Genomic DNA, 23,818 nt, shown 5'->3' on the forward strand with positions numbered 1-23,818 from the left:
TCGAAGTCTTCTGATCGTAGGTGGCGATGGTCCAGATAATCCTTCTCCCTTTTGTGCGAGGTGTGCCTGGCACGGGAGGAAGCCACAGAGAATGCTTATGAATTAGCAGTCCTGGGGCTTCTTTCCCGTGATCAGGCTGTTTACAAGGGAAAAAGCCAATCAAGGTGGAAAAAACCCGTCAGCCGAGGTGTAAGCCAAGTAACAATGACTGAAGTCGGTGCTGGCCAGAAAGTTAGATTATGATCAGATCCCAGAAAGTAGGCAGGCCAGAGGAAGCAGGCTGGAGTTGGCATGCACGCGTACAGAGTACCGCGGTACACAGAGGTAAACCAGAGAGCCAATCGGAGCAGAAAGTCCAGAAAGAGACAAGGTAAGGCAGGGAAAGGCACTCACAGCGGCAGAGGAGCGGTGAGCGAGAAGAAAAGAAACAAGAGGGAAAGATGCTGGAGCAGGAGAGGACAGCAGCAAACAGAGAGAAAAAGAGTCGGAACACTGAGTCAGCAGACCGAAGAGATAGAAGCTGCTACAAAGCTAGCCATGAGAGGGAGCACTAGCGTCTTAACCCAAAGAGAGCACTGTTACCAAGCGAGGGGTTGCAACGTGACGACCGGTGGGAGCGCAATGGCTAAGTACCTCCCAGCGGTCGCCATATTGGGAGGAAGTAGACCCGTACCAGACGGAGGAAAACTTGACAGAACTATCTGTTCCGTCTTCCGCAATGGAGCCGCCAATGCGGAAGTTACCGCCAGGCATGTCGGCGGACCACACTTACCCATTGCAAATGTCTTATTCATTCTGTATTAGCATTGGACGAATTTGATATTTTATGGGGGTACTGTTTGGTTCATCCTTCCCTCTCATTAGGGCTCATGAGGTTAGCATGGTGCGTGTTTCTTTTCTGTAGAAACAACACATTTTCCAGTGCTTGGCTTCATCCTGGATGCAGAATTGCCCCTGAACAACATCATTACCTAGACAAAAGTCAATGGCAAACCAACCTGCCCTGATGAAAGCAGTAAACAAAAAAAAAAGATCAGGGATCATAACTGTTTATGATCTCTGCAGAAGGATGGAGCTGCAAGGAGTGCACAATAATCCAGAGAATGGAATCATCATTTAGGGAGGAGGGTAGGAGTGGAGCTGCAAGGAGTGAATTGGGATGATGGGACTGATGCTCGACATGCTATGGAATAGCAGGAATATCAAGAAGTCGTTTTGAGACTCACACAAGCCAGGAACTGTGCACTTCTGGGTGCCGATCTTTCACTATGAACTCTGCACCTGCAAGGGACATTTGTGCCTTATATGGAACAATGTGTTTCTTCTAAGTAAGGTATGGCAATAATCAACTTACTTATTTTATTTATTTATTGGGCATTTGTAAGGCACTTATATTGTCAATGAATAGGCACGGCCTAGAGTGCCCACGACAATGAACCTGGCAGCACAGCCTGGAGTGCCCACAACAATGAACCTGGAATTCCATAACTTTCCTCTCTTCGGCCCAAGACCCCAAATGGAACTGCCAGCTGTCTTTGGACTGCCACATCCTATACTCCTTTACAAATCATTTCGGATCAATCCAATATCCTCATATTCTCATCGACACCCAACCAACCCATACTGACTCTTGACCCCTCATGACAGCCCTCATGGCCAGTCTCCTCAAAAATGTGACTACTGTACATTGGCAACAAAGTAACTCAAATTGCTGGTTGCAACCCCTTGAAATGGTTGTTCCTCATGGTAACACAGGTTCCTCACTCCTGCACAATTTATTTGTGTTTATTTAATTGTACATAGTTGATAACAGAACGTTTACAAATATTAAATCAATTAATAAACATACTTATTTAGTATGAGAAGACAGTAAAAATACAATAAATTATCTATTTTCAATAAATATCAAATTACACATTGATATGTTCATGCACATATCAAATCATTAATCTAAAAGACATTCAAACTATTTCTTCTTTTCAAACTATACTAAGGCAACCTCTGAGCTTCTTTGCTAAATTACCAACCCAAAACTCATTTGCTTAATAATGGCTGAATCCTTTGCCAAACCACAAATAAGTCCAGAAAAACTTTCATGGATTCTGTATTTAGGCAGAACACCCAGAATTCATCTGTGTTGACAGTGTTATAATCTTACACAAATGGGCCAAGCAACATCATAAAGAGGGTGCCCATTACCTGGCACTCTGTCAGAACATGCAAAATCTTGCTTCAGTTGGTATATTATGCTTTGGTCTGCACACTGCTAGAACTGATAACTGGTTTGTCTGTAGTTTTAGTCGGAAGCTACGGACAGCTGGGTTAGGACAGAGCAATGAATACCTTTCAGCTTTCATGAGACTGTTCACCACTACCCCCACACTACCATAGCCCTTGAGTGTGGAAAGGGGATCAAATGTGTGCAACCAGTCCCATTTCATCAGCCTCCGAGTAAAGGCCCCTTTAAACGTTGAAAAAACAGAATAATGACTAAAACCAGGAAACCAGTCCATTGTAGTACACAGTTCACGAGAATGTTTAACCTGTGGGGGGTTGACATTCCTGATCTGGCCAAGATCATAACTCACACCCAGTTTTTTCAAAAGAAGGCAAGTGGGTTCTGCCTTTTCCTTCAGCATCAGGGACCCCCTACAGGACAGAAGTTGTGCTCTCAATGACAGGAGACTTAATTCTAAGCGCACATATTCAATTGGGGTGGATCTTGTTAAATGCAGTACTGTTTCCAACTTCGGGATTCCACCCCCTCTAACCTACCTTCGCAGTTCTCTCATGGCCAAGGCATCACGCCCACATAGAACTTTATGGCATTGTACCACAACTCGTTTGAGTGAAAAACCAGCATGGTCAGCTAAGAACATCCTAGTGATACATGTAATTTGTCTAGTTTTTCTGACCTTGGTCTCAATTATGCCAGTGTATCCTGATGTTGCTGATATCTCCAGCCCCAAGTATTTGTAGGCGTCAGTATATTCCACAATGCCCCAATGCCCTAGAGGTTGTTATCTTTATTCTATTAATTATTTTGGGTGCACACAACAGTACTTTCGTTTTGGATACATTTATTGCTAGTCAATTTTTGTTTGCATATACCCTTAGTCCGTCCAACATGGCCTTTATCCCAGTAAATAGATGGTCAAATGTAGCTAGATTGTTGGCATAAAGCATTCCACCAACAAGGATGGAACCAATCTTTGGCATACAGTCTGCTTTAGCCAACAGCCTGCTGAGTAGATCTGCTGTATCGATGTTAATAAGCAATGGGACTAACATATATCCCTGTCTCACCCCCTGCTAATGTGCATCTCCTTGGACAGCTGACCAGATTCACCAAGCCTAATCCTGGCCAAGTTGTCTGTATATAGGGCCACTATGACCTCAAGGAGCACCACAGGGCACCCCCAAGTCTGCATCTTGCACCAAAGAATACTGTGGGCAAACTGGTCGAAGGCAGACTTAAAATCCACAAATGCAATGTTGACTGAGGAATTAGGATCGATCTTGGCCTGATTTATAATGGTGTCCAATACCCTGATGTTATGAACAGTGCTGGACCCTGGTTGAAAGCCTGTCTGAAAAGGGTGTAAAATATTATCAGATTCAACCCAGGCCTGTAAGTGCTCCAAAACATACAGGGACAACACCTTCCCAGTAGTATCAAGCATGGACAACAGCCTGTAATTTTCTGGAACCAGTTGGTCCCCAGTTTTATATACTAGAACCAGAATTTACTTTTTCCAGGAATCCGGAATACATCTGGACAGACGAAATTTGTTAAACAAAGTATGCATCACTTCAACCCATAAACCAACATTCCCCTTCATGACAGTCGCTGACAGACCATGTGGCCCAAGAGCTCTAGAGTTTTTACATTTTGTGAGATGCTCACAGATGTTTCTGATGTTAAACTTCATGGGCCAATGGGGGGATGTCTGCCAGTCCGGCACAAACAAGTCAAGTTCACTAAACATTTTGTCCTCCATAGACTTAACCCAGAACCCCTCCCTTATTGGTTTCATGATTGACTGATCAACAGGCTTTCTAGCAGATGACAATACCCTCCACATACTGCCTCCATTACTACTCATCGATGCCTCTATCATATTTTGCCAATTTCCAATCCACACTTCCAGTGTCCTCCTCCGCATCCAGTTTCTATATTGGTTCTTTAACCTGGCAGATACATGTTTCAAGAAAGAGGCAGAGAAACCAGCATGAATTAAACCTCACAGCTGTCTCCTAAGAGCTCTTTTTGCAACATTAATTTCGGGGTCATAGCAGTGAATAAACGTTTTTGCAGTCTTTGTGATAATTTTGCCCCTATTTACCCCTTTGTTGGTTGCAATCACCTCCAACCACTGCTCGATCTCATTCAGAGACCACTGTTACAAGACAACCTTTACCTTATTGAGCTCATACCACACCTTAAGACAAACCCTTGAGACATTACCTTCAGACCATGCCAATCTGTTGCCAGCCTGTGAGGGCATCAAGTTGGTAGGACCCCTTGGTAGCCAGTCCTGGTCGCCCAGATTCCATGTGGCACTCAACACAGCATGGTCACTCGCTATTTGGTTTTCAACCGAAAACCTTTCAGTCAGTTCCACTACAGCAACATTGTAGGATGCATACTGCAAGCATTGCCTTGCGGGTCCCAGCCTGCCAGGTCGATTTGCCCGGGATGTCCCCTGATGTTCTCCCATTAGGAATTACCAATTCCCACTCAGCCATAAACTCTAGCCACATGTTCTCTTTCCTATTTACTTACTTTCTCTCCATTCTAATAACAGAGCATACCGAGTAGAATTCCCCCTTGACCAAATGGTCCCCACATCTGGCGTTCAGATCACCCCACAGGATGATACCATCCTCTTCCTGCACAAAACTCCAACTTGAAACTGTAGTGTCTACAAAGACTAATATGATGTCTGTCGAGCCGCCACCGGGAGAGTCATAGATGTTAATCACTAGCAGCTGCTTCAAAGTGGATGACCCCTTTAGTAGCAACTCAACCAGCAACACTTTTCCCTCAGGGTCAATGCAGAGAATAATTTGTGGCTCAAGCTAATGGCTAACTACGGTTACAAGCCCACCAGACGGATGCCCTACCAGGCCGTTTTGTTGCCTTAATCTGGTGCACAGCGAAAACCATCGACTAGGAACTGGTCACCTAGCCAGGTTTATTGGAGCATAAATACAACATGTTGTACTAAAACATCTAGTGAGGGGCCTTCTTGAAGGAAATTACTGTGGCCTCTGGTATTCCGAGAAGGGAAGGTAAACTTTCATTGCGGTGCACCCTTCATCTCAGAAAACGTGGCCTGAAGCCATTTTCAACCTTGGGCAATATCTATTGTGGTGATAGCCGGGGCACTCCTGGTTTGAGGGATAGGAACCTCCCAACCCGGGCTTGAGGGATTCGTACAACAGCTACAAAAGCTACCTTCAACAGTGTGAACAACCACCCTGTCCAACTTATATCCCAGGTGTTCCAATGATTCCGCTTGGGCTCTTATCAGGGATGCCATGACAGGTAAACAGCAATGCACTCGGGAGCCATTCATGCCCAAGCCCTTCATTGGTTCCACGTACTCTAAGTCAGCAAAACTAAGAATACACAGAGCTGGGATTTTACCACAGGTTTATAGGAGTTCACTTCTGTGGATATGCTGCTGTTTAGTTGTTCCCCCAGTTTCCTGATAGCAAATTTTCTGAGATCCAACGCAGGCTCGGGAGATGGTACTACAGCCTGGAGAACAGCTAGATCCCTGATTTCAGCTTTGTCAGCTTCTCGTAGTACCAAGGGGTCATTCATCAGCAGAATAGGGATAGGTTGATCTGAGTGCAGCCAAGGCCGGCGTACTAACCACAGAATCCAGCAATGGCACAGTGTCCTCCACTGCATATTTGAGTAACCAGCTTATCAGAGTTCGCTCACTCGCTTGGCAACGCTTCGTTTGATGACTCTCCCTTTTCTTGTGGCACTTCACCAATTTTCTCTGGCTAGTCCCTGATACAATAGTTGAGTTTAGTAGTGGGACGGGCATTAGCAGGCACAACAGTATCCGCCTTTTTTGTATAGTAGCTTTCTTTAGTATGGTCTGCAATCATTGCTGCTTCTGAGTTGGATGATGTAATGGTGAATGTGCCGAGAAGTCCAACAAACTGCTGTTTGAAACCATACTTTGAGAGGAAATAGTGATCAGGCAGGCCTAGGATAGCACAACCAGAGCCTCAACAATATTGTTAACAATATCCCTGAAAGTCGATTTTGAGTCTGCCCCCAGAGATAGACCACCAGTTGACCTGTTGAGTCACTCAGCTTCAGGGGCGGCCTCCACTGAACCACTTGCTGGCTTTGCAATTTTGGATTTAAAGTACTTTGTAATTTGCCCAAGGCCTGGGCATGGTGCTATTGCTCCAGCACGTATGTCAGCCCTTTCATCCACCCGTGACACAGTCTCCTACAGGGGGAACTGGCAGCGCCGGAGTAGCGGCCCTCTTGTAACCATTGACCTTGCCTGGCATTTTATTTTTATCTTTTTGCAGGACATAAGTTCTTTGTTTGTAGGGCGCCTTCAGGAGCATGGTTGGTAGATTCCACTGAGCTCGAGGCAAACAGACTACTCCCTGTTATTCCCCCACTCAGGGCTTTGTTTTCTTTTTAACACCAACACAAAATTTACCCCCACTCTAGGTTTCCATTTTATTTTTTCACCCCGCCGCTTTTGCTTTATCTTTATGTAGATATGGGGAACCAGGCGCCTGCTCCTCGTAGAATTTCTGCAGCCAGGGACATAATAGTCAAGAGGATAATGGGTTAATAGTGGAGGCTACGACAGCAGGGCTGGACCCTTTGCTGACAGTCGCTGAGGGGAGTACCATTCACACACTATTGTTAACAGGTTCTGTGCTTACCGCAAGAGGAAGAGTCAATTTCTGGGGTATAGGGCCGCTGAGGCAGCGATCTCCAGTGTTCCTTTGTTCAATTACTGGGACTGCAGTCCAAACAGCGGCAGCCTCGCTCCCTACCTCCGCGCGTGTGCTGCAGGTTTTGTGTTCAACTCCTACTCCTCACGTTAGCAATGGTGAAAAGACTTGACTCCAGTTAGCGTTTCTTCCAGGCACCAGGTTTCGCCAAAACACACAACACAATGATTTCAATGAAGAGGAACACTGTTGTCACTTTGCATGACAATCTATTGTAGTCTCGGGAGGATAGCTGAGGGGCAACGCGCTCGCCTTGGAAGCAATGTGACACGATCCCCGGGACACGCTTAGAAACCTCTGGGCATTAAGCGCGTTACAAATAACCAATCATATCATATCATTGTAAGCTATTACCATGGAGGATGAACAAGACATTATTAGCATCTCCAGGCATTCCATAGGAAAGATGGTATGTACACTGTTCAACCCCTAGTGCCATTTGTACAGTATCAAGAATCATATCTTATTTATTTATTTATTTAATGTGATTTAGTCAGAGAAAACTCAAACTTTACACATATTATAAAAAAGAAATATAAATATATATAAAATAATTCACACAATTATACAATATATATAACAGTAATTCCATAATTACAATTACAATACATCACTTTAAGAAGACATATAGCTTAAAATGAGGAGTACTAAAGCCAACAAATAAAACAAGAAGTCCGAACACTGCTTGCTTATCACTTATATATACATCCTACCTTCGATTATAATTCCCATCACCGCTCAAGCTTTGTCACACATTCGGCTCTCATCTTCGGTTCTATTCAGGTTCAGCTCCTACTAGCCAGTATCTCTCTTTACCAATTCAATCTTGGTTTCAGCCTTAAGCCATACATTATAAAGGGCAATTAGTAGACACATATTCCCTGAGTTTATACAATAGCACCACAGATTCCAGGTTATGCACATATTTACCCAACAACAAATGGATTATATTGTTCATTTCATGACAATCCGTTAATAGATGTCTGGCTGTCTCTAGTTTGTCCATTTGTTTGCAGAGCCGGCAAATACGATCTTGGGTAGGCGTCTTAGATCTACTCCCAAGATTCATCATAGTTGGTAATTGTTCCATTCTCAGTAGAATGATAAATCTTCGAAGTTTTTTAGCTGGGCAGAGGTTCAAATAATTCTGTGGTTGCATAAAAGTATACATTCTGTTTTGGACAAAATGGTAGTTTTTCAATGTGCTTAAGTGAGCAAAATTCTCGAGCCAGTCCCACAAATCAACTTTCTTACTCAATGCCTTAATAACAGGTTTTGTGATGCTAGCTCCTGTATGATTCCAGCCTATCTCCGCAAGAAATTTCAACATGGGTGCATATAATCTATCCCTGCTGTATTTTTTATTTAATTCCTGGTGCACAGCAGATAAAAGGGTATTGGAGGTAGTATTCATCATTTTTAAAAAGAACACCGCTCTCTTTTTTAACACCACAGCCTTTAGGGAGGTGAGTCCTAGTTCCAGTCTTATAATGGCGATAGGCACACCAGGGAGCAGCCCCAAGATCCGTCTCCAGAATTTGCCTTCAATGATTTGTAGCCAGTTAACAAAAGTTAACAACGCCTCCAGGCCATAGGTAATTGTGGGGATAAATACTTGGATGTACAGTTGCCGTGTTGCCCATATCGTAAATCCACCCTGTTTACGCTTGAAATTGGCCATTAAAGCCGTAATTTGGGCAGCTCTGATGGTACGTATTTGTCTACAAGATTTGTAATCCCCATGGGGTTCGAATTCTACCCCTAAATAGCAATAAGACGGTGCATAGAGGATGGTAGTGTTACCCAACACCAGGTTGACCCGGGATACTTTTTTATGAGTATATCTTAACACTTTAGTTTTCTCTAAATTAATGGTCAAGCCATTATTACTGACATACTCCCACAGGGCTATGGCCGACCTTCGTAGTCCACTTATGGTATTGTCTAATATTACCAGGTCATCTGCATAAGCAAGGACCACACAAGGGGATTCTCCTACTTTGGGGGGACAATTTTCCACAGCAGCTAAGACTATTGGAATATCATGGACATACAAGTTATATACTAACAGGGCCGTAACACACCCCTGCTTCACCCCTCTATTCTGCAAGACACTACTGGTCAAATGTCATTCCTGGTCTAATTTAAGACAGACTGAGGTGTTTAAGTGAATAAGTCTAAGGTAGTACAGTAGCCTTTCAGGGCAACACATACTTTCAAGTTTTACCCATAACCGTTCTCTAGGAATGGTGTTGAACGCCACCTTAAAGTCGATATATAATGCATACATTGGAGGCTGCCCCTTAATGCTTGCCCTAGTACGCAAAATGTCCTTAATTATCAAATTGTGGATCGTAGAATATCCCCTTCGAAATCCACTCTGGAATTTACACAGGATATTAGCTTCATCAGCCCACTTCTGGATTTCACTCAACAGTAAAGAGGCAAACAGTTTTCCAGTAATATCTAGCATAGACAATAGCCTATAGTTATGAGGATCTAGCCGATTTCCCTTTTTAAAAATGGGAATTAGGATCGCTGTTTGCCAGGTATTAGGTATTTCCCCTACTGCCAAGATCTTCTTAAACAGGATAGTAAGCAAACTGGCCCAGAAATCTGGATAGTTCTTAATAACGGCGTTAGATAATCTGTTAGGGCCAGGGGTTCTTGAATCTTTCAAATCTTTAATTTTATTATATATCGCCTCAAATGTTCCCTCAAACGGCTGTTCATAAGGAATTTGTCTTTTCGGCTTATCTTTATCTACCTGGCTTTTCAGATTACGAGTTTCAAGGAATTCTACCCATGCTGCCCCGCTGATGGGATTGAACAACTGACCTTTACTCTTACCCTTAGCCTCGCTGAGCAGCACCCAAATGCTACGCGAGTGTCTAGACCCAATTGTCTGCACCAATCGTTGGTACAAACGTGTACTCTCGGTCTTTTTGATATTCTTAATAGGTAACCTATATCTATTTTTTATTGTCCTAGTCAGTTCACTATATTGAAGCATGGGTAGTTTCATAGCCTTAATTCTTCGTAACTCGGCTCTGAGATCCCTTTTTGCATTTCTTATTTCTTTATTAAAGGGTCTCGTATTGCCTTCAGTTCTTAACATTGTCCCTATGGAATTGGAAGCATGTTTGCCAGAGAAGGCCAAGATCCAATCTTCTATTGCATTAATGTTCATACCCTCGAAATACAAAGGGTTCAAATTATCAAGGTGGATCAGTGATTCCGTTGCTGACCTTATGTTTTTATCAGACCCGCTTATTCGTGTACCAGTGTTATTAACTATAATATTACCCATAAAAGACTGAGGAGTAGGACCCTAGCAATTTTAAGTGCGCACCGTAAAATTGCATGGTCACTCCAGCTGTTATTAATCACTTTCATGTCCATCACCCGATGTAATAATATTGGACTCATAAAAATATAATCCAGCGTGCTCGAAGCAATACCATTGGACCAAGTGTGTTTTGCTGGGGAATCACTAATCGTGCGACCATTGATCATTTCCAATTCCCAACAGTCAAACAGACTAATCCACCCCTGTTCCTTCCCACTCTTTTTCACATGTGTCATAGTACATTTTTCCTTTAATTTAGGATACTGCATGTTAACTCCTTTACCCTTCATATGACAGTTAAAGTCCCCTAAGACGATTATTGCTGCATTTCCTGAGTATATCATCCAATCTGTCATAAGCTCTTGTAGGGCTTCTTGAATTTGCTCACTAAATGTATCACCCGGGGGGTTATAGAGGCTTAAGAGTAGTAATCTTTCCAAGCTGCTCTCTCTTCCCAACTCCACCTCTACCGCAATAAGGTAATCATCAAAGAGTCCATACCACCGATTGGAGACTAATACATTTGTCACCCCTATGATTAATCCACCATACGGCCGACCTCTTGTGCCCCTTTTTGCAAATGCTTGATGAACAACAAAGTCGTCTAGTAGTAAGGGATCTGCTGCCCATGTCTCCTGTAAACAAAAGCAAAAAAGAGCCGTAGATCCCTCAGATCTAAGTAGGTGTGTGGAACCATGACAATTCCAAGACAAGACAGTAAAATCTCAGTGGTTCTTTAAAACCCCCGGCAAAGATTCCAGCACCCACTTTAGAACTAGTTGCGCATCGGCAAGCTCAAGTTTTTTCCCTTCCAAATTCTTGACATTGTCTGTTTCACTTTTTGGGGTAATCAGTTGCTCTTGTACAGCGTTAGGGTCTCTCTCATTCAAATCCACATCAATTTCAATGTCCATTGTTCTCAGATCTTCTTTATATTTTCGAATAATCTTTGCTGTAGCTAGGAATTTGCAATGTAGTGCAGAGACATTGGGATTAGGGCCATTCAATGGCTCGACAAACAAAAAGTCTTCTGATGTTAATACACGTAGTTGAGGGACGCAATTGAGCCTAGTTAGTAACTCTGATCGTGTTAGCCATTTGTTTTTGCCACTTTGATATAGATTTTTTATCAGGCAAACCCTATTTTCCGAAAGGTCTTCCTGATCTTTGTTCATCTTAGCCGGCGTTCTCATTGCTTTCCCGTCTTCCTGATTTTTCATGGATTGTTCAGGCGGCTCTATTTCAATTATGTCTTCTTCTTGGTCATCAAACACAGAGGCTTCATCTTCTTCAACTACTGTTTTAATTACTTCTTGATCCTTATGAAGCCAACTTATAAGCTGGCCCTCCGCTGGTGGATTCTTTTTCCTAGCTTTATTCGCTCATTTCCTTGCTTTTTTTGAGCGGGATACAAAGGCAGGTGATCCTTCTACAGAATCCGGTTGGGGATACAATTTAGCAAGCTTTTGAGCCTTCTTTGCCAATCTCCGCTGCTTTCGCGAGAAGAAGACATGCGTGCTATGTTCATATTGTGTATCCATCTCTTTATCTAGTTGCTCCTCTGGCTCTACAGGGGTTGTTATCTCTGTTTCCTTCACCAGTAGTACTTCTTTTTCTTTAACTATCTGTATAACTTCCTCATGTGTGGCTTCAGACTCTTCTCTTTCTTTTTCTTTAAGCTCATGTGCTGTAGTCAAAGTTACGGTGTTAGCTAGAATGCGTCCAGACATTTGTAAAAGAATCTTAAGTGCAAATTGTAATGCCGCTACTGAAGACTGGAGCTCGGCAATCTCGTTTGTCATATTTATTTGACAACCCAGCTCTTCTATTTCTTTTTCAGGTGCGTCCTCCATGGAGGTCATTACCAGATCCGGGGAGGCAGATAGCCTCCCTGTGCTCTCTGTCAGTATAGGTAAACCAGGAGACGCACACATTACACTTCCATTTGCTGACTGATGCAACCCTCAAACACAACTCCAACAGTGAGTTATTGTCAATATCCTCATAATTAGAGGAGCTCATTAGTGCACTACTTCTAATTTCGTGCACCTCATCTTCCTCAGTTATTGTTAAATTGATATCGGCTGGAGGGTTTGGAGGAAAAAAGCCAGTTATTGTACCTTGACCTGCGACCATGTTTCCCCTCTTTTTCTTTTCAGTCTTGTTGTTATTCGTCATGGATAACTCTTCCACACTCTCCTTATTTGGTTGTGCTGTTAAATTACGAAGGTGGTATCGATTCTTTGCAGATCCTCTACCCGCTGGCATAGTCATTCCAGCCAATGCCAACCACACCAATGGGGGGAAGGGGACTACTTAAGATGTTATTATCCAATGCTACTCGCTATAACAGTCAATGATTCTTCAATTGCTATATCGAACTAGTTAGCCACCCAAAGGCAAAGTATAGCGTAGCACCCAACTCCCTCAGCTATTATTTTCCATATAGATGAGAGAGCGTTGTATCATAAATCATATGGGATCAAAGGCATACCGCCCACAGTCTCCCAAATGTTTTTCCCCCGCTCCACCAACAGTTATAGAAAATGGATGAAAGGAAAGTGGTAGCGGGGAGACGAGAGGCAGACAGCTAGTTCACAGCTAATTCACAGCTAGCACTGGGTGAATATCAGGCACCTATTCATTGACGTTGCCCCCAGGCCCCCTCTGTACCCTCTGCTCCTCCTCTGCTCTCGGCAGTCACGCTATCTACCGGACACACGGGCCAAAATCGTCACGGCCTGAAAGCCACCCTCACTGGTGGCCACCCAGAGTCCCCGAGTCCCAAGGCTCAAGGCCGCGTCTCAGGGAAGGATTACAGGGGGTAGCAGGGGGTAGCAGGGGGGACACGGAAGTATCCGGAGTATTACAGGGCATCAAATGCAGGGCTCTGGACTCAGGGCCCGGGGCTCACCGTCGCCCAGCCCAACTACAGGGCTCCGGGCCCAGCCCAGTTTACCACGTACATGTCGTGCTCCTCCTGTTGTACTCCGCTCCGCTCCGCTTTGTGTTAGGATGCTGAGCTGATGTAGGGCCGCGTGACACTGCACAGTGCTGCTCAGCACTTTCTCCCCGAGGTGGGAGCTCCTGCACCCGGTACCACGTCACAGGATTCACGGGGATTCACGGGGTTCACGCAGCTCGCCGACCGCCGCTGACCGCGGCTGCAGGTTCCTCAGTCGCTTCCTCAATCGCTGCCAATCTCCGCCTCTTCGAGGAAAGGACCCACAGGTCGTCAAGCCGCACCAGCTTCCGTGATACGGAGTACGTCAAGCCTCAGCGCTGGCCGCTTCCGACAGCCTGCGTCCATCATATCAGAAAGTCAGCTTTCATGAGTTGGACACTAATACAACCATGCCTCTTTGTCTCAGCAAGACCATACCGACCTTTGTGTACACACTATTCATGCAGATTCGCACCAATGTCATTGGGGACAAGATAATCGAATAATTGCAAATGTTCTGCTGAAATCCTTCACATAATTTTTGTCCACAAATACCCGCTTCCCCCAACTTTTCTATGGCATGTGCGTCTCACATCACCCCCAGGCATTACACAATCACTCTCCCAGGCAGAAGCTGATTTCCAGATGGACCTCCCGCAGGATGAATGCTGTCTTGTTTCAGTATGTATTTATGGTTTCTCTATTTTACAACAATATAATATATATTCAATTACAAATCGATAGCAGCATTTTCGTTGGGAATCAATATATGCAAATAAGGGCACAAACAAAGATCTGTTTATTTCTGTGCACTCTGATAACCTGGGGTAAGAGTAGACCTACAAGGAAATGCAGAACGTTTACATCCATTGTTATTATTACATATTATTAAACTAATTGCATTACTACACATACTGCACACAAACACATACCGAAGCCAAGGGAGCTGGATTTGAAGATGTTACCTCGGGGAGGCATGATGTTTTGAACTACAACTCCCGTCGGCATTCCTTGTTGAATTCATTCGATGGGTATGATGGAAGTGCTTTTCCAAAACATGTGGCAGGGAGTTGCAAACAATGAATATATCACTTATCTGAATGCATGCAGCTCAAAGGCCAATGGCGAATCAATACAATCAGGCCCAATGATACTGCACACTTTTGCCATATTCCATTAGTGTTTTATGAAGGCATACTTTCTTTATACTGGAGCTGGGGAAGGAAAGTTTGAAGAAGAGACCTGCTGGTCACCAGATATGTACAACTATAATTCCCACCAGATCGCCCCATTAAATGGGCACATCTGCGGGGCAGATGTGAAATGAACTGTTTCACACCAATTGATATATATAAATATTACTTAACTCATGCATTTACTTCTATTTGCAGGGATGGTGTGTGCATACATAAACTGGGGAAGCAGGGTTTTTGTGCTTGCAGGTCACAAGATATTTCAAACATGACTGTGATCAGCACAACCCACTGAATGCATGCAGCTTGCTGGCAGACTGGACATGCTCGAAATGTCAAAGGTCACTCCAATGTATTTTTTTAGTAAACATTACAGGACACAAACAAATTGCACCACTGCTATACAGTATGCTGCCATGCACAGCAGAGGGTTTTTACTTGCAGAATGAGTATGACCCCAAAACCATATGCAGTTAAAATAAAGACTGCACATGTACCTTACTCTTAAATCCACAGTTCACATTGTGCTGTCAGAGTTGAAGAATCAATGCCTCCGTTTAGATAATGTGTTCTGCCTGCAGGCAAACTGGAGCTACGTCCTTTAAAGACAGCAGAACTAATGTACGCCTTGGAAGCAGGCCGAGGAGCAGCAGAGGTTCGATGCCCGGGTCCGCGCTTAGAAACCTCTGGGTATTAAGCGGGTTATAAATAACCAATCTTATCATATCATACATCACATTGGGAGATGGACGAGTAAAAGTGGTAAGTAAATGCCATTGGCGATCATTGTAATTCCAAGACATAGACAGATTGGCACTGCAAATATGTGGAACAAGGCGAAGCAGCCTGTGTTAATGTTTTCCTTTATTCTGTACCGCACTGCAGTGTAACATAAACATAATGTTACAATGTATGCACACAAACACAAGCAGCATTGTCCCACACAATGTATTTGTGTCCTAACTGATATTAATGTGCATAAACAGCCATTAATGTTGGCTAATTGTGTATGGTGCACTGAAACAATCAGGTTCATACACGCCTTGGATACTGGGTAGGCTGAAAACACACACTGAAAAGGTGTGAATCCTCACTTTTGCAAGAGACAAAGAGACAAGAGGTCAGACAGGACTTGGCCCTTGTAGGAGGTTAACACATGACTCCATGCATTATCTGCTGGGTGCACCAAGTCTGTATCACTCCACAATGCACACCTGTAGTCATGTTGGATTGCAGATTATCTCTTTTATGTTTTCTGGCTAAATACAGTTCATAGTGAAACAAAACAGACACCGACAAACAAATAAAGTATAGCAACGACATTATGGTATTCATTGGATTTTGGATGTTATTAGAATGGAAATGTAAGTCACACACAGCAGGGCAAAGAGTGAATCTAGAGATTATACCAGCCAGGAGGATAACCTGTTCAGAATTCTTACGCAATAAGAGAACAAAAAGAAAAGGAAGTGGCATAGTGGTGGCCGCATGAAGTGAATATCAGACTCATCTCGCATCCTTTTAACCTGGAAGTAATTGGTATTGATTTGGGAGAAGGAATGCAGAACCTGTTTCATGGGAATAATTCTCTTGTCAAGCCTCAGGGTGGAAAGAGTTACCATATTGTCTTGATGAAAGAAAATATCCAGAATTGCCCTACTGCCAATGATGTTAGTCCTATGCATATTGACCTGTCCTCCAGGATCCCTTCTGTGTCCTCTCAGCATTTATTTTAGCCAACTCTAACTGAAATAAATCTGGGACTTTCGGTAAAGTGAAGGTTGTTCTTTGGAACTAGGAATACAAATAGACTACACGGTCCCCAGGCATCAGTAATTTCCCGAGAAGCGTTGCCCATGTTTTCTTTCCCTAGAAATACACATAAACAGCTGTGCCCCTTTGCCAGTTGTTATTTGTGCTTTGTCAGGATTATACCTGCACTTCAATCTGCATGCTCACTTTAGTCTACACCCCACGCGACTCGCCAGTCAACAGGAGTTTGCTCAGATCAGCCAAAGGAACAAGATCCACATCATACTTCAATACCTTTGCTTTCACTTACCTCACATATTGCCTGATCTTCTTTTTGGAATCTAAATCCTGCCTGCAAGAGAAAGAGACGTGATAACATGACATTTTAACTATTTCAAATGGGACCCACACCATCACTGCTGGTCTAAAGATTACAATGTTCCAGCAATAAGTAATTTATGGTTGGATGGGGTCAGATCACCACAACTATTCCTTCACACAATTGCACATTACTTCAGATTCATAATTCATATTTATATAATAAATAATTCAGAGTCCATAAGGCTAAGCATTCTTACCTTTCATTTAAGAACCCTCTCCAACAGGCCAGAGGGAGCAAGCTAGAACTGGTTGAATGGACCTGTATGTATTGGCAGTTCTGGAACGGCCACTGCATACACACATCTGGATCCCAACCCTTCAAGTGGCAACCCGCCACCCCCTGCCCTCCTCGAATCCTAACAGGACTGCTTCCAACTCTCTCCCCCGTTGGATAACAATGAGGGATCGGAGGTATCTATTTCATCTCTGGGAGGAAGGACAGGAAAGGTCTTACAGAATGCATGTTCCGTGAACAGCTTCTACCGGGGAAACATGCATGTTTGAATGGGGGATTTAATAACCATGTTGTGAGATCATAGGCTATCATAAAGAAAGTTATGCCTTGAGACAGCTTGTGGGCAAATTAGGTATTTTAATAATATATTTACATCTAGCGCTAATTCCTTACAAGCTAAACTAAATCCCTTGAGCATGTTAGGGGTGACCTTTTGGCTATGCCAGTGAAGGCATTTGGTGTGTCTTCTATGGTACAAGCTTCAGTACCCATTTAGTTAATCACATCACCATCTAAACAATTGGAACCATGTAACGGGTCTCTGGGGACTGCCAAATGTTTGTTTTTGTTTATAAATGAACATCAACTTTATTTACATATTTTCCACTCTAATGTTCGATCAAAGTGATATTCGCCTTTTACTGTACATGTGTAATACAGCAAACTGGTCTCTTGCATTAGTTTCACAAGATGTTCCCTTACTTAAGGAATATTGTTTTAATGCTTCTTAAGGATAATACAAAACAAGTGTTGCCCACAAAGCCCACACACATGACTTAGATAATAAGCTCTTGGGTTAAAACAAGGTTCACAAGACCAGTTAGCTGTGAAAACAAATCTGCCGAAATAATTGAGAACCTCCTTATTTTATTGGGGATCCAAACATGTCTGAAACATGTCCTTGCCAGATTCTTAATCAAGAAAAGAAGGTGCAGAATATATTGAATTAGTAGCCCAGCTACATCATCGTTTGATGGGAATGTAAGCAAGATCATGGCAAAAAACACATTTTCAAGCTACAGTGGTCCATCCAGAAATAAGAGCGCAACATTCTGAACTCCAGAGGGAGCAGAAACCAATCAAAATGGAATATGTGAACTCTTGACTAGAGGCAAAAGATAACAAAAGTGAAATTAGCATTTATGTTTTTTTTTTCAGCCATGCAGCACACTTCATTAGGGAGTGTCCAGCCTGATCTAAGAAGAAGAATACCAAGACACCAAGACACTATGCTGTCTGATAGGTTTGGAAGATGGCCCATGATTAGGAATCATATGCACATTAATAATGCAGCAATCCATGAAGCAGAACGATTGGTTAACTCTCCTCTGTCAGGATAGACATCAACAGGAAATATGGTTCAACTTGATGAACGCACCAGCATTTGAAGTCATCCTATACTTGCCATGGGTATTGGTTCACAATCAAATAATAAAAAGGGACAGCAGAACATTGACCTTTGGTTATGAGTGCTGCAGTATTTCTTGTTATGCGGATAACATCAGCCACCCTTCATCTGCAGATGAATTGCTTTCTAGCTCAATCATCAGAAACATGTGACATGGGTGCATTCAGATGATTCACGCTAGAATATAAGGCATTTTAAGACATTTTTGGGAAGAATATTGCAAACAATTTGCAATCTCTTCGACAATATGACAGGAGGATAGATTGAATGCCTCAAGCTCAAGAGCTGTTCAGTCAGGTCTATGCACCAATTGACCTTGAGAGGAAACACTTTAGAGAATATTTGGATGAGTACCTGTAAATTGATACATACTCCCAATACAATCCCTGAAATATTACCATTGTTACCATAGTTCTTCAAACTGAAAAAAGAAGGGGATTTAAGTGCATGTAATAACTAGCAATTATTATTGTTAATATGATGATGATGATGATGATGATGATGATGATGATGATGATTATTATTATTATTATTATTATCATTATTATTATTTGTATTAATAATATTATTATTGTTATTTTTATTATTATTTCATTTTATTCCAGCTAGAAGCCATACACTCACAAAGAAAACAATCGCATGCATATCTGAGATACCTGACCGATATCACATGTGTTTAAAACATTAAAAATAATTGCAAATATAATTTTACATAATTAATCAATGAATATACAATATGTTCGTATTTATTTATATATGTATTTATTTATTGTTTGCTTTTTAGGCGCTTATACAGCAAGTAAAATACTTTTCAGAGCACCCACAGGGCAGCAGAGAGGGAACAAGGGAGTGACATACAATACAAAATGCAATATTTAATAAGAACAGTGGGGGAAACGGATAAAAGGATGAACCTACTATATCTTGTGAGTATTCAGAATGTGCAAGTGCAGCAAAAAGAGGGTAGACGGGGTATGTGGTGGGCAGTCTGCGCTCATGGGTGAGTCACAGTGCTACACGGCCAGGAGACACGATAGGAGTATAGTAGTGTGAGATTAAAAGCTAAAACCTAAAAAAACATAGTAACATGTTTAAAATATCTGTGACTTCAAATCTCATTACTAGTTCAAATGTGTCCACTGTACAATATTTCAATTTGCTTTAAGTTGATACAAAATTGAATCCGGGCATGTGCACTGAACAAAGTCACCATAGAAACGTGCTATCCAATTCCACTCAACCAAATACTTTTGGACCGGGTCAAAGGCCCTGTAATGTATACTAAACTGGACCTCAGAGGCAAATATTATCTCCTCAGAGTTAAGGCTGTAGATGAGTGGAAAACAGGTTTTTGAGCAATGTTTGGTGTATTTGAATTTAGACTAACACCCTTTGGGCTTCACATTGCACTCGCTGCCTTGCAGTTCTTCATGAATGCAGTTCGGGCTGGACTGCCCCTTTTGGGGTGGGACCAAGCCTGATTTGCATATGGTCTTTCCCCTTCTGTAATGGCTTGGCAGGCTGAAAAACGATGGTCTGGAAGGTTGCCCAGAGCCGTGCCAGTGGTAATGATTTATTCAAAACCTTCCAACATCACCTTTCCGTTTTGCTATTGTCTGTGTTATGACATGTCAATCTCCTCAAAGAGTGTTAAAGAACACACAGAACACAGGAGGGCAGGCCTAACACAGATTGGGAAGTACTGCTTGTTCACCAAATTGGAACAATGTGTTTTTTCCATGTTGAATGAGTGGCGATTTTAGGTTTAATTGAAATGCAGGGAGGAATAATGATGGACCAATGTAAAATTGAAGCAGTAGTTCTGGGGTAATCATAAAGTACTATCCAGATAGTAAAACGTTTCCTAGGGCTGTCACATTTTCATCTGTGCTTCTTTCCTTATTTTCTGCAGTGGGTCACCAATAGCTAATTTGTTAAGGACGTGGAAGATATTTTTGTGGATTTGTGAGGCAGAAGAAGCCTTCCAACAGCTTCATCCAGTGTATCCATTCGAGCTGTACCTTCCCAATATTGGAGCTGTACTTTCCCAATATCATCTTCCCACTGACTAATCACACATCTACTGGTCCCGGTGTTCTAACCAGCGGAACTCAAATACTCAATCGCAGATGAAGAACTCTTGGTTTTCAAGACAGCATTCAAAGCATGGAACCTCTTACCCCCAATGGTTAACAGATCATTAAATCCTAATGATGTCTTGTTAAGTCTTGTTAAGTCACACATGCTCTCAGAGGAAGGGATTTCTGCAGGATTATTTTTTCTTCAAATGAGTGTTTATCATTACCCACAGAGCAGGTTTTTGGAATGGGAAAGCAGGGAAAATATCAAGAAATAGCATTGGATTAGATAACCTCTCTGAGAAACAAGTACACTACCCCAACTCAGTCATCTACCTGATTTATTAGAGATAGTCAAGGGTTTGAAGTCAGTAAGCAGAAACAGTTCTAAAGGATTTGAGAATTCTTTTTCCCACAGACGCTGAGTGACTGAGCATCAAAATATGCAGACTAAACTGCATAAGGTGTGTAACAACTTCACAAGGGGCACTTGTATCAACCAACCATCAAACTATCACAAGGAGCCAGCATTATGGAAAGTATTGATGCATTCCAAGACAATCATGCCAGAGTCCAACCACACTAGCTGACACGTCTTAAAACAAAGAATTACACAGACACCATGCATTATTGTCTCAGATCAAAATAGATAATTCCTTTCGAGATTTTGGAACTTATTTTGCAAAACCGTAGCAACTCATGTACATAGTCATCACCTCCAGATAGATGGGCAAACTGAATGTGGTAATCAACGCATTGAAAAGTTTCTCATGTGCAAATTAACCCACAGACTAGACAGCTGGTAGTATATTTTAGGGCTGCCAAATGGTCATATAACAATCCCCCAAATGATTCAGCAAGTGGTTTCTCCATTCTCTTACATCTGGGGATATCATTCACCAGCTAAAATGACCGTGAATTACCAGCAGGGCATGCACACCATGCTAATTTAAAACAAATGATGACCCAAGCTCAAGATAATCTTATGAACGAAACAATTACAGTATGCAGAGCACCTAACTATCTCTTCATGTTTCTGCCCCTGTGATATTCTGATTCGCCCTATTTATTTTTGCCCCCCCCATCCCAACTAACCCTCTACACATATGTCCATTACTGAAAGTGTCCATGGGAATATGGGTAAGATATCTTCATGTGCATTTTTTGTTTTCTGGCAAATTGTCTATGTAAAATGCACACACTCATATCTTTGTTAGAAAGCTTGGTCAGTCTTGGAGTGGACATTCTCGTGCATCCTGGGCTGACACCATGTCCAAAGGCATGCAGTCTGCTAACCATCAAAATAATTTTAATCCAATGTTGGCTCTGAAGTAAGTTATGGCCCTTGAACATGCATCATCTCCTTTACCTCACTGAATAACTTATTTCATAGGATGACTATGTTTACCAAACAAAGATCACCACATTCTTAGCTTCCTTCTCTCTTTCTGTGAGGGTTTCCCAAATTTGGTATATACCAACATTGATATATATATATATATATATATATATATATATATATATATATATATATATATATATATATATATATATATATATATATATTACATGGCTGCGGTAGCGGCCATGTAGTTATGGTTAAGTTGGTGTTTCCATAGGAAGAGCACTTTTTGGGCGGCTTATAACTTCGCTCCCCCTGGACGAATCCTCACCAAACTTTGCACAAAAGTATATGGCCCACTCTGAAATTCTTTTACAAAGTTTGGTGAGGATTCGTCCAGGGGGGGAAAAGTTATAGGGGGGTCCCAAAACTTTTTTTTTTCCCATAGACTGAATGCGCACGGCTACAGCCCGAACCGCTGGACGGATTTACACCAAATTTACGGCAGGAGCGGCGGCCTGGTCCCGAAAGCGTGCTTTTGCAAATTTGGTGTAAATCCGTCCAGTAGTTTTTTAAAAAATGACCAAAATGTAAGGCAAAAAAATTAGTGATATCTGTGTTCGCTTCGCGGACGGACTTCCCTGTTCGCTCCGCGGACAGAACCCCGATTGGCCCAGCGGCTTGCGTCATGTCCGCGGACATGCAACGTGTTCGCTGATTGGGCGGCGTGATGCGCGTTAGATTTTCTGTCGCGCCCGCCATCTTGCATTTGCGTACGTCCACGGACAGCGCAGTGAAAGTTTGTTCAAAATGTGTATTTAGTAGAGTGTGTTGGTGTGTAGAAGTCTTTGGGGAGGGTGGGGGAGTATGAGATATGTTCAAAGTTGTATTTTATTTATGTGCTAGACGCTTTTGTTGTGTTCGATTTGTCTGCGGAGAACACGGCTGTTCTGACATTTTGTAAATAAACTAAATGGTGGGGTGTTTAGAGGACAGAGTATGTGTCATTTTTGTTCGCATGGAAGGTAAAAATTTGCTATGAACACTCGCGGTGTACTTAATTGTTCGTAAATACACAAACTAGGGGTGTCCTCAGGACGCTGTCCGTATTGTAATCTGTCTAGTTGAATGTGTTCTAAGAACACTTGCGGTGTCCCGAAATGGTTGCAATTACACAAAATGGGGGTGTTCTGAGAATGTTGTTTGTATTGTTCGTTGTCAGGGTGAAAGTGTTTTAAAACCACTCCTTTTGTCCGCTAATAGTACAATTTCCTATGGGTGTCAACCGACTTTTTGTCCACTAAAGAAATGATTAATCCGGCTGGTGTGCGCCGACATTAAGTGATAATCCTATGACTGGCGCTATTGACCTGGCTGACTTGCTTTTGCAACACTAAATCATATCTCCCGCCCCTAAGCCTGATATTATCAAAGCATTCATATTCGTCTCCGTGACGTTACAGGGTGCGTCATCAAATGCGCCCAGTCCTCTCCAGTCCTAAGTGACTTTACACAGAACCTGGAAGACAACACATATTATGTCACAACACAGCGCGCCACAATTCGGAATATGAAACAGTGATTTAAAAGCAAACAGCAAGATTGTAAATTTTGTAAAGTACATTTATTTGACATCAAATGTTTAGAGAATATTCAGCAATTTGCATTTGTCTTTGTTGTCGATCCGCAAAAGTTCATGTTGAGGCACGCGATGTTCCTTTGCGGTACAGAGGGTGTTAGATCAGCTTAGAACACAGTGAGCCACAATTCGGAATATGAAAATGTGGTTTAAAAGTAAACAGCAGGATTGTACATTTGATAAAGTACATTTATTTCACATGAACTATTTAGTGAATATTCAGCGATTTGCTATTGTCTCTGCTGTCGATCAGCAAAAGTTTATTTGGAGCCACGCGTCGTTCCTTTGCGGTAGATAGGCTGTTGGTTTATGATAAAAGCAGTAAATGGTCACTCTGATAATCAGAAGATTGCTCCAAAAATGAGCCATTAGACCACCCTATTGGTTGGTATGTTGTTTGTAGCCGCTAGTACTGCGTAAGGGCATATTGGTCCTTGGCGATTGTCCCATAAAATGGTGAGGTTCATGAAGTTGCATATTTGGACCTGC

Source organism: Ambystoma mexicanum, chromosome 3q (assembly GCF_040938575.1).
Source record: "Ambystoma mexicanum isolate Mex_15411 chromosome 3q, UKY_AmexF1_1, whole genome shotgun sequence".
Lineage (NCBI taxonomy): Eukaryota > Metazoa > Chordata > Amphibia > Caudata > Ambystomatidae > Ambystoma > Ambystoma mexicanum.